At 42.0% G+C, this 12656-nt stretch overlaps 1 non-coding gene across 1 annotated transcript; it reads right to left on the minus strand.

The window, feature by feature from the left end:
- Positions 1-336: 336 nt before the first annotated feature.
- TRNAV-AAC (transfer RNA valine (anticodon AAC)) lies at positions 337-409 on the minus strand. Its single transcript has one exon. It is a non-coding gene; the product is annotated as a tRNA-Val (tRNA).
- Between the last annotated feature and the right edge of the window lie 12247 nt (positions 410-12656).

Genomic DNA, 12656 nt, shown 5'->3' on the forward strand with positions numbered 1-12656 from the left:
TTGAGGCGGTAGAGGTTGGATTCCTCACTGAGTCCGAGGGAAAAGCCAACTCTGGAGCGTAAACAGATTAAAAAGAAAAAGAAGACTTTGAAAGGGATAGAAATGCACACTAAGTCACAAAAAAAAAAAAAAAAAAATGTAAGAGACACTAACCATTACACCAGAGAGGCGGTTCCATCATTAGCGACTTCGGTCAAGTGGCAGTGTTACCGATACAATATGAAATTTTGTCACATGCAGAGGGCGTTTAAAAGTGGCATGTAGGCAAATTAATTTTTAAAGATAACACCAGAAGGATAATTCCTGTAATTAAATAGAGTTAGTTAAAAATAAAAATGTTTCCGCCCGGGATCGAACCGGGGACCTTCCGCGTGTTAGGCGGATGTGATAACCACTACACCACGGAAACTTGTGGGTGGGGCTGTCTAAATAAAAGATTAAGTCTGTATGCTTGGAGCTTAGCCAAGGTATTTAGGTATAACCGTTGGACTTAGCCTGAATTCTATTAGCGTCTAAATAGCCTGTCAAACGTGCGTTAAAGATGTGAAATGTCTGGGACTGCGAGAATTAGTAGTAGTAGTCTCAAAATATCTTATTTTTGAGTTGGAAGTAACAAGGGCCCGCCTCTGTGCTGCAGTAGTTAGTGTGATAGCTGCCAACCCCCCGAGGCCCGGGCTCGATTCCCGGCTCTGCAACGAAATTTGAAAGGAGGTAATAGGGCTACTCAGCCTAGTGAGGTCAACTGAGTAGAGGTGGGGATCGATTCCCACCTCAGTCATCTTCGAAGTTGTTTTCCCGTGATTTCCCAATACTCTTCCAAGCAAATGCCGGGATGGTACATAACTTAAGGCCACGGCAGCTTCCATCCCTCTTTCTTGTCTGGTCCTCCTCCGGCTCTGCCACGAAATTTGTAATTTGGTACGAGTGCTGGGAGGGGGTCCACTCATCCTCGGGAGGTTTATGTGCTCTCCCACTTTGACAAAATCTATGTGCTTTTTCTTGCAGGGCGTTGAGGACGGGTTCAAATATTTCCACATATTCTGCAATTGTAGTTAGGACAACGACGAACAAAGATTTGATAAACGTCCAATGTAATTGGTATGCTAATGTCATCTTTTAATTGATTCACAGCAGACATTGCTTACTTGTACAGATAATAATAATAATAATGTTATTTGTTTTACGTCCCACTACCTACTCTTTTACGGTTTTCGGAGACGCCGAGGTGCCGGGTCCATTGTTGGATGCGCGTGAGAACGCTTGGCTGTTGAGAGAGCTCTTGCATTATTGTAATGATAAAGTAGTAAAAACCTATTGAAATAGCTAAATTTTGTGTATATCTGATTCATTTAGTGCTGTTTATATAGTGGTGTTTAGTGCTTGTTGGTAGAAATTGGGAGTAGTGATATTTATTTAAATTTTGTAACAAGTAATTCAGTTGGTCTTCAGTAAATTACGTTTTCTAGGTTAAGTAGGCTAGCTAGGTGTACCTTGTTTCGAATTTAGGTTTACGAAATACTTTAGGTAATAATATTAACTTTAAAAATATTTGTAAATATCTGTAGGTTCGTTGGTTATACAAAGGCAGATTATCATAAGGAATAGTACCGTAACTTCTGCAGCAACTTCTCCGGTATTTCGTATAGATATCCGTTCAAACTATCGCGAAGGTAATAATTTACTACATTAAAAAACACGATACGCCTGTAAACTTCCATTTAAAAAGAAGTTAAAGAGATTACACGGTATAGTTAACAGTCGTATTGTTATTGATTATTGTCGCTCCTTATATTGAAATATTGCATTGATGGCTACAGTCGTGAACAAAGGGTGTAGTGTAGTCAAGTAAATATAAATAAAAATCAGCTGACCTTGTATTCCATTCATTTGTACTTCTGAGTAGGTAGTTAAAGTATCCGTAATTTATATTTCGCTCCCTCGATCTTTCAGTATTTATGAGCGGTTAGCTAATAATAATAAAGTTCACATATCCCAGTAATTGCAGTTCAAGTCCCTGGAGTAGTAGTAGTATTGATAAAAATATTTGAGAAATTACTGTAGACAACCTCGTATTTTTCAGTAGGCCTAATTAAGGACACTTTTATTCTGCGTCCCGTGGAGTAGGGAAAATAAAAGTAATCCACCAGCTCTAATAATCACATAACCACATTTCAGTAGAATTGAAGTGAAGATAAGGTATAATATATTAGATAGTATCTTGAGAGTTATATTCGTGTTTTTCTTCGTGTACGGCAATCCTTTCGATACTTAAGCATTTAACCAAACGCAGTGTAGTGTAGTGTAGATACATTGTAGTATAGATACAGTACATTTAGATAGTGCCGTATCCTGCCTGCTATATTCTTGTGTTATTTTTCGTGTGTATCTATTAGACCGGTCCGCCTCTGTGGTGTAGTGGTTAGCGTGATTAGCTGCCACCCCCGGAGGCCCGGGTTCGATTCCCGGCTCTGCCACGAAATTTGAAAAGTGGTACGAGGGCTGGAACGGGGTCCACTCAGCCTCGGGAGGTCAACTGAGTAGAGGTGGGTTCGATTCCCACCTCAGCCATCCTGGAAGTGGTTTTCCGTGGTTTTCCACTTCTCCTCCAGGCGAATGCCGGGATGGTTCCTAACTTAAGGCCACGGCCGCTTCCTTCCCTCTTCCTTGCCTATCCCTTCCAATCTTCCCATCCCTTCACAAGGCCCCTGTTCAGCATAGCAGGTGAGGCCGCCTGGGCGAGGTACTGGTCATACTCCCCAGTTGTATACCCAACCAAGAGTCTGAAGCTCCAGGACACTGCCCTTGAGGCGGTAGAGGTGGGATCCCTCGCTAAGTTCGAGGGAAAAACCGAACCTGGAGGGTAAACAGATGATGATGATGATGAGATGATGATGATCTATTAGACCATAATACTAATAATAATTTGTCTAAATATTTAGCTTCGTTGGTAATCTTTGGGTACAGTAGTTCTTGCAAATTTCATTTCTGTTGTGCTTAGTTTAGTGACATACGGTTCGGTACCGGTACCGTAATTAGGATACGTCTGAAAGTAGTTTAAAATTACTGTAGTGTACTGTACAGTAGTATACGAGTAATATCCTATTAGAATTTAGTGTGATTATTTTATTATTGTAAAATATTTGTGTAGTACTGGTGTAGTAGAGGTATCCGTAGAAACTCTTACTAAAATACTGTTGTTGTAATTAGAATTTTTTTTTTTGCTAGGGGCTTTACGTCGCGCCGACACAGATAGGTCTTATGGCGACGATGGGATAGGAAAGGCCTAGGAATTGGAAGGAAGCGGCCGTGGCCTTAATTAAGGTACAGCCCCAGCATTTGCCTGGTGTGAAAATGGGAAACCACGGAAAACCATTTTCAGGGCTGCCGATAGTGGGATTCGAACCTACTATCTCCCGGATGCAAAGTAATTAGAATAGGCTTAATTGCAGTTTGGAATTGTGTAGTTCTTGTGTAGGCTATTGCTTTCGATATTCAGTAATTAACAGCAGTTTTTATCCTGTCAGGGGCTGTAGGATAAAAAAAAAAGAGCACGGCTAAGTAATATTGTAGTGTAGTCGTATATTAATTACCTTATTGTTGTGTACTATCCCAGACAATATATTATTTTTTGCAAATAAGTTATTTTATTTTTAATTTCATTTTTCCCCCGTAAAGCATGGCTAAGGAGCGCGAGTGCACTTACTGTGGGTGTAGCGAGGCATTGAGGGGTATGAGGGAGGAGTTGGAAAGTTTGAGGGAGATAATTAGGATTCTCACAGAAGACAGGAAGGAAGATAGGACTACCTCAAACAATGTACGGGTTACAGTAGGTGTACAAGAGGGAGGGGAAGGAAAGGGAGGAGTTGTAGAAGACAGGTGGTCTAATGTTCTAAGGGGAAGGAGATTGCAGGCTAAGGGCTCTATTGAGGATCAGAATTCAGGACAGGTGTCTGTGCGAAATCGGTACGAGTCACTCCAGGTAGAACAACAGAGGGAAGATGAGGGACAGGGAACTGTTGCTGAGATGTGTGGAAGTAGGAGGAAGGGAAAAGGTAGGAAAGGAAAACGTAGAGTAGAGGATAGGAAAAGACAGGTGGAACAGGGTCATGGGAAGGAGAAAAGGGAGGAGGAAGTAGCTTCTGCAGCTATCAGGAAAGATAGGGATGACCAGGAGGGGAGGGGATCAAATGAGGTGGGTAGGGTTGAGGCTCTGGTCATGGGGGATTCCATCGTTAGACACGTGGGGAAAGTGTGTGGAGGAAAGGGTACCAGGGTAGAGTGTTATCCAAGAATTAGGTTGAGGCAGATGTTGAGGAAAGTAGAAGAGAGGGAGGAGGGGAAGGAGAAGGTGGTAGTGTTTCACGTTGGTACCAACAACGTAAGGCAAGCTGATATAAGTACCAACATAGTTGGAGATGTGTGGGATCTGGTAAATGCAGCAAGGGTGAAGTTTAAGAAAGCGGAGATTGTTATTAGTGGAATACTGTGTAGAAGGGATACTGACTGGAGGGTGATTGGGGATTTAAATGAGACTATGGAGTGGGTATGTGGGAAACTGGGAGTGAAATTTCTAGATCCTAATGGGTGGGTAGGAGATAGGGATCTGCGCTTGGATGGCCTTCATTTAAACCGCAGTGGTACTTACAAGTTAGGAAATTTGTTTGGAACGGGATGGCCTAGGGAGCGGTGATAAGGGAACAGGGAACTGGAAATCAAGTAGGGATGACATAAAATTGTTAGTGTTGAACTGTAGAAGCATTGTAAGGAAAGGAATAGAATTAAGTAATTAAATAGATATATATTTACCAGATATTGTAATAGGAGTTGAATCATGGCTGAGAAATGATATAATGGATGCAGAAATTTTCTCACGGCGCTGGAGTGTGTATCGTAGAGATAGGATAGGAAGGGTGGGAGGGGGAGTGTTCATTCTGGTGAAAGAATAATTTGTAAGCTACGAAAAAGTTAAAGATGAGACACATGAAATTCTAGGTGTAAGGCTCATTTCTAAAGATAATAGGCAACTTGATATATTTGGAGTGTACAGATCGGGAAAGGGTAGCACTGACGCGGATTCGGAATTATTTGATAGGATAGTCAGCTATGTGGGAAACGACATGGTAAGAAATGTGATTGTAGCGGGAGATCTGAATTTGCCAGATGTAAATTGCGAGGGAAATGCGAACGACAGGAAGCATGACCAACAAATGGCAAATAAGTTAATATGGGAAGGACAGCTGATACAGAAAGTGATGGAACCAACCAGAGGGAAAAATATCCTGATGTGGTGCTGATAAAACCAGATGAGCTCTATAGGGAAACTGAAGTAATAGATTGTATTAGTGATCATGAAGCTGTTTTTGTGGTAGTTAAAAATAAATGTGATAGAAAGGAAGGTCTTAAAAGTAGGAATGTTAGGCAGTACCATATGGCTGATAAAGCAGGCATGAGGCAGTTTCTAAAAAGTAATTATGATCGGTGGAAAACGGTAAATAAAAATGTAAACAGACTCTGGGATGGGTTTAAAGAAATTGTTGAGGAATGCGAAAACAGGTTTGTACCATTAAGGGTGGTAAGGAATATTAAAGATCCACCTTATTATAATAGAGAAATAAAGAGACTAAGAAGGAGGTGCACACTGGAAAGAAATAGAGATAGAAATGTCTGTGGAAGTAAGGAGAAATTGAAGGAACTTACTAGAAAATAGAATCTAGCAAAGAAGGCAGCTAAGGATAACATTATGGCAAGCATAATTGGCAGTCATACGAATTTTAGTGAAAGATGGAAGGGTATGTATAGGTATTTTAAGGCAGAAACAGGTTCCAAGAAGGACATTCCAGGAATAATTAATGAACAAGGGGAGTGTGTATGTGAGGATCTTCAAAAGGCAGAAGTATTCAGTCAGCAGTATGTAAAGATTGTTGGTTACAAGGAAAATGTCGAGATAGAGGAGGAGACTAAGGCCAAAGAAGTAATAAAATTTACATATGATAACAATGACATTTACAATAAGATACAAAATTTGAAAACTTGAAAAGCGGCTGGAATTGATCAGATTTCTGGGGATATACTAAAGACAATGGGTTGGGATATAGTACCATATCTGAAGTACTTATTTGATTATTGTTTGGTCGGAGGAGCTATACCAGATTAATGGAGAGTTGCTATAGTAGCCCCTGTGTATAAAGGAAAGGGTGATATACATAAAGCTGAAAATTACAGGCCAGTAAGTTTGACATGCATTGTATGTAAGCTTTGGGAAAGCATTCTTTCTGATTATATTAGACATGTTTGCGAAATTAATAACTGGTTCGATAGAAGGCAATTCGGTTTTAGGAAAGGTTATTCCACTGAAGCTCAACTTGTAGGATTCCAGCAAGATATAGCAGATATCTTGGATTCTGGAGGTCAAATGGACTGAATCGCGATTGACCTGTCTAAAGCATTTGATAGGGTGGATCATGGGAGACTACTGGCAAAAATGAGTGCAATTGGACTAGACAAAAGAGTGACTGAATGGGTTGCTATATTTCTAGAAAATAGATCTCAGAGAATTAGGGTAGGTGAAGCTTTTTCTGACCCTGTAATAATTAAGAGGGGAATTCCTCAAGGCAGTATTATCGGACCTTTATATTTTCTTATATATATAAATGATATGAGTAAAGGAGTGGAATCGAAGGTAAGGCTTTTTGCGGATGATGTTATTCTCTATAGAGAATGCAGCGTGACCTCGAAAATGTTGTGAGATGGACAGCAGGCAATGGTATGATGATAAACGGGGTTAAAAGTCAGGTTGTGAGTTTCACAAATAGGAAAAGTCCTCTCAGTTTTAATTACTGCGTTGATGGGGTGAAAGTTCCTTTTGGGGATCATTGTAAGTATCTAGGTGTTAATATAAGGAAAGATCTTCATTGGGGTAATCACGTAAATGGGATTGTAAATAAAGGGTACAGATCTCTGCACATGGTTATGAGGGTGTTTAGGGGTTGTAGTAAGGATGTAAAGGAGAGGGCATATAAGTCTCTGGTAAGACCCCAACTAGAGTATGGTTCCAGTGTATCGGACCCTCACCAGGATTACCTGATTCAAGAACTGGAAAAAATACAAAGAAAAGCAGCTCGATTTGTTCTGGGTGATTTCTGACAAAAGAGTAGCGTTACAAAAATGTTGCAATGTTTGGGTTGGGAAGCATTGAGAGAAAGAAGAAGAGCTGCTCGACTAAGTGGTATGTTCCGAGCTGTCAGCGGAGAGTTGGCGTGGAATGACATTAGTAGACGAATAAGTTTGAATGGCGTTTATAAAATAGGAAAGATCACAATATGAAGATAAAGTTGGAATTCAAGAGGACAAACTGGGGCAAATATTCATTTATAGGAAGGGGAGTTAGGGATTGGAATCACTTACCAAGGGAGACGTTCAATAAATTTCCAATTTCTTTGAAATCATTTAGGAAAAGGCTAGGAAAGCAACACATAGGGAATCTGCCATCTGGGCGACTGCCCTAAGTGCAGATCAGTATTGATTGATTGATTGATTATTCCCGCAGGAGTTCTTTTACGTGCCAGTAAATCTGCCGACACGAGGCTGACGTATTTGAGCACCTTCAAATACCACCGGACTGAGCCAGGATCGAACCTGCCAAGTTGGGGTCAGAAGGCCAGCGCCTTAACCGTCTGAGCCACTCAGCCCGGCATTTTGTACAGAAATCCTGTTCATAGTTTTCACATGACCGCCTCTGTGTTATAGTGGTTAGCGTGATTATCTGCCACCCCCGGAGGCGAGGGTTCGATTCCCGGCTCTGCCACGAACTTTGAAAAGTGGCACGAGGGCTGGAACGGGGTCCACTCAGCCTTGTGACGTCAACTGAGTAGAGGGGCTTCGATTTCCACCTCAGCCATCCTCGAAGTGGTTTTCTCCTCCAGGCTAATGCCGGGATGGTACCTAACTTAAGGTCACGGCAAATCCGTGACCAGCCACCAGCCGTACACCAGAAGTGGTGAGGAAATTGAGTTGGTGGTGCTGGTGATTTCTTTTATGAGGAAGTACAACTGGGCAACACTGATCAGAGAGAAAAACGGAAGAGATCCGACATTCGAAAAATGAAGGTATCGGTTAAAGAAAGAAAAGGGTCACGAACGGCGTGAAAATGAAAGACTTCCTGGGCCTCGATACCTAATACCATCGGGGTCAGTAAAGAACAAGAGTTGACCGAGGTAGGTCGGATATGAACGATGAAAGTGAGGGGCCTGGCACAAGTAAGTGGAAGAAATGCCAAGACTCAGCTAAGGGCCCCGGGGTCAGCAACCCACGCTCCCAAGTTGAGAGCTCTGGGACCCCTTTTAGTCGCCTCTTACGACAGGCAGGGGATACCGTGAGTGTTATTCTACTGCCCCACCCGCAGAGGAGGGGGGGGGGAGGAATGTGGAAGCCCTTGTTACAGGTGGTAACCCTGCTTCACAAAGGACTATCGTACGTACGTTGGGGATATCTGTTTCAACAGTTACCACCATAATCAATAAGGACCTGCAATTAGAAAAAAGCGTCATAAGCGCCGAGTTAACAAGCTGTTGCCTCGTCACATTTCGGAAAGAAAGCTGTATAAAGCTGTATAAAGGCTATCTGGCAGGGGACAGATGGAAAAATGTGGCGACATTAGACGAAGCATATGTGTGTACCTTCGTGATTGTAAAAAATCCCGCTCTATTTACCACCGCCCTAGAGACAAAAAAATTAACAAACATTGTATAAAGAATGCCAGGACAACTAAAGGAATATATTTCATATATAAATCATCCCTGTTGCACCATCCTCTTTAACACTTGTACGGTTTTCCAAAGGGTTTCAAGATAATCGCTGGATACTGTTACAATATCAAGTTAACAATTCGCCGTGTCGCTATTAAAGTGAAGGTGAAATCTCATATACTATCAGTATAATAATTTCGTGTGGCTACTACTAGCCGAGTGCAGCCCTTGTAAGGCAAACCCTCCGATGAGGGCTGGCGGCATCTGCCATGTGTAGGTAACTGCGTGTTATTGTGGTGGAGGATAGAGTTATATGTACCGGGCGAGTTGGCCGTGCGCGTAGAGGCACGCGGCTGTGAGCTTGCATCCGGGAGATAGTAGGTTCGAATCCCACTATCGGCAGCCCTGAGAATGGTTTTCCGTGGTTTCCCATTTTCACACCAGGCAAATGCTGGGGCTGTACCTTAATTAAGGCCACGGCCGCTTCCTTCCAACTCCTCGGCCTTTCCTATCCCATCGTCGCCATAAGACCTATCTGTGTCGGTGCGACGTAAAGCCCCTAGCAAAAAAAAAAAAAAGAGTTATATGTGGTGTGTGAGTTGCAGGGATGTTGGGGACAGTACAAACACCCAGTCCCCGGGCCACTGGAATTAACCAATGAAGGTTAAAATCCCCGACCCGGCCGGGAATCGGGACCCTCTGAACGGAAGACCAGCACGCTGACCATTCAGCTAACGACTCGGACATACTCTGTATACTAGGTTTTAACACCAATTTACAACACAGATATCCCAGCACTGAATGGGAGGGCGAAAAGTCAGGTATGGGTACATCAAAATAAAGCGTCCAGCCACACTTTTCGTTCGACTCGTCTGTTCTTAGAAAGACTTGAGATGGAAACTGGAATCCGTGCACATTTACTAACATTTCGGTGAAGGCACTCGATGGGTTACCCATGGACTTCTGTGTATTTGGACTCCTAAGAAGGGTCTTAGGAAATAGACGTAGACATGCCAGCTCTGCCATAAAGTCTGCTGCAATTCAAATTACGTTGTCGGGCGATAGCTAAAATGCTGGCTTTCTAACTGAGCATGTTCGTTGGTGGAGGCACGACTTTTTATAAACTAATTACCCTTCAAACATTGTCCCCAGAGATTCCGAACGACCTTCTGTAAAAACTCTTTTGTCTTTTTGACATTCCATTGAATATTACATTTTATATAATTTTGTTAAGCCTTTAAGGTGTAGTTTTCAAGCATGTTGAAATTATCCCTTTGATGAGATATTGTCACGTTTCGTGAAACTCATTTCTATATTCCCAAACATTTTGCAATACATCTGGTCACAACATCTGTATTTTTCAGAAGACACAAAATTACATTTCCAGTATCAATGTCCGAAATCTCACTACTGACAGAGAGTGATTTTCTAATTTACTGATGCTATTTTCACCATTATTTGACTCGGTACTAATAATAACTCGTAATATTTCTTCTTCATTCAATGAACGACTTGACTCCGCCATTATTGTTTACAAAACACGATACTTGAGATTAGTCACAGCAAGACCGACTCCACATTTCCAACAAATTCGGCTACTCGATTCGCCATCTTTGAACGATCGAGAGTAGCATTAAGGTCTGAGGATTGGAGTCGGTCTTGGTCACAGACACTGACACAGAGGTACAACAACATTGTTCCGTCGATATCGATGAATAATATCAACTCGGGCATAATTCAAGAGTTGAAGACAGATGTCACCAGGTGTGATGTTGTAGAAGAGGTCGTAAACGTACATCGTAGCTTCCGTTAGCGATGATGTATGCTACAGGCATAATTTGTGAGTCAAAAATATCCTTTCATGGCCCATATGATACATGCGGTAGCGAACGTACCGGTGCTTAATGAAAAACAGTTGCGAAATCTGAAAGAAATGGTGGTGGTGGTGGTGGTGGTGGTGGTGGGGAGAAGGATCATAGGGCTTAACTACTAGTGCTTATTACAGGCGATACCCGGCGGGGAGTGGGTATATAATTCCCCTGTGAATAAATTACCCCCTCCCCAAGAAAAATGTGAATTTAATTTTTTTTTAATTCTCTTGTTATAACAAGAAAGATAAACATTGGTTGGTTGTTCCTAATTCCTTTTATTTCTATACTAGCTGAATACTACCCACTTCGCTGTTTTTCTTGTGTACATCCATCTCTTTATCATACAGACGATGTGCATTAAAATACCTTTTTTTTCTGTTTCTTCTTTTATTATGATTCTTTTTCGGGGTACATGTTGTGCCCTACAGGACCCTATGGTTCCGGCCAGGCGAATGCCGGTCTCGAACCCAGAGTACAGTAGTACAGTAGTGAAAGAACTCCCACAAACGTGAGCTTGTGCACATAGTCTTACCTGAACACATATCCACGCTCGGCCGCACAATCGCGCACTTCTCAGGGATAACAAGGGAGAACAAAGGGCAATATTAAGATAAACACTACGATATGTGACTAATCAGGTAAGAATCAGCTAAAATAAAATGAAAAAAAATATCTAACAGAAAACATCGCTGCATTCAAAGTTTTACAATCAGGGATTTATTACATAAAAATATACTATTTACAAATATAAGAGCTTTCAAATATGATTGGGGTAAAGATAATGTTGAGCCGATGACAACCAGTTCACTGCCTTCACGAAACAGCTCTGCTGTAACAAGCATGTTACAATTGTGTAAGTAAAGGAATCAATAGAAAATGGATATCTGCTGAAATACACATCTAACAGTAATTCCCATAAACTTTACTATGCCTCATACCATCGAACCCCGGTGCAACAAATATAAACACATAATGTACAGTGCCCTGACCCGGTCTCGAACCCTGGTCCCATGAAAAGCAAGGCGTTGAATTTTCATATACAAACTATATAAAAGGAACACAACCAACATGTCGAAGGGGTCAATATCAAACGGGCCAGTGTTAAAATTAAAGTAGAACAAACAGAACAAGAATCTCTCCCTGCGTTCAAAACATCAAGGTCGTCTTCTCCCCCTTACACACTCGACAAGCTGCAGACAGCCATATAACCAAGGTTCAAGACTGTGACGTCAGGCACAATAACCCTCACCATCCGAGCACTCGACAGGCGGCAGTCCACACAATTTATGAGCCCAGCTGACTGACTGCGTGCTAAGAAACTTCGCCTTTTAAAGTACCTCACATAATCTGGCTGCTAAAAGCACCCTTTAAAATACACACGGGCTATCCGCCCTCATCTCAATATCACCAGCAATATAACAAATCTTATTTCCGCCTCCCATGGGCTCAACCTTGATAATACAAAGGCAAAATACAGAAAGCTATAGTCACATGGCCATAATAAGGCGTCTCAAATGCATCCAATACACTCTCAAACTGTGCTGGGGCTCTCTCATATCAATTCATACAGTCAGCTACATGCATAATGCCCACATCTCTCAAACATTCGGACTCGCTCGCCCTGTCAGTAAAGCTAGGTGAATTACGGGGTAAATCCTGGTCTCAACTATACGGCCTACGTCTGCAGAGACAAATGCCTAAACGCGACACAATAAATAGTGCCTGCCTGTCAGACTAACCTACCACGACCAAGGAAGTTCGACCTGACCCATGAAGATAACACGTACGCTAATATAATACTATCGAAATGAACTATAAACACACCAACAAGGAATCTACAAACTATCATCTACCCTAATGTACGGGGTTCGAGCTTGAGGCCTAGCTCTTTATTACCAAGAATTTTCCTACCATAAACTAACCTGTTGGCTGACGGCCCCCTATTCCTATCTAAATTTAAATGGCATGCTTGAAACAGAATTGGAAAGCTCTGACCTTATATGATTCATGACATGACGGAGCGGCCCTTCCTGTGGACCAC

The sequence above is a fragment of the Anabrus simplex genome, chromosome 3 (assembly GCF_040414725.1).
Source record: "Anabrus simplex isolate iqAnaSimp1 chromosome 3, ASM4041472v1, whole genome shotgun sequence".
Taxonomy (NCBI): Eukaryota; Metazoa; Arthropoda; class Insecta; order Orthoptera; family Tettigoniidae; genus Anabrus; species Anabrus simplex.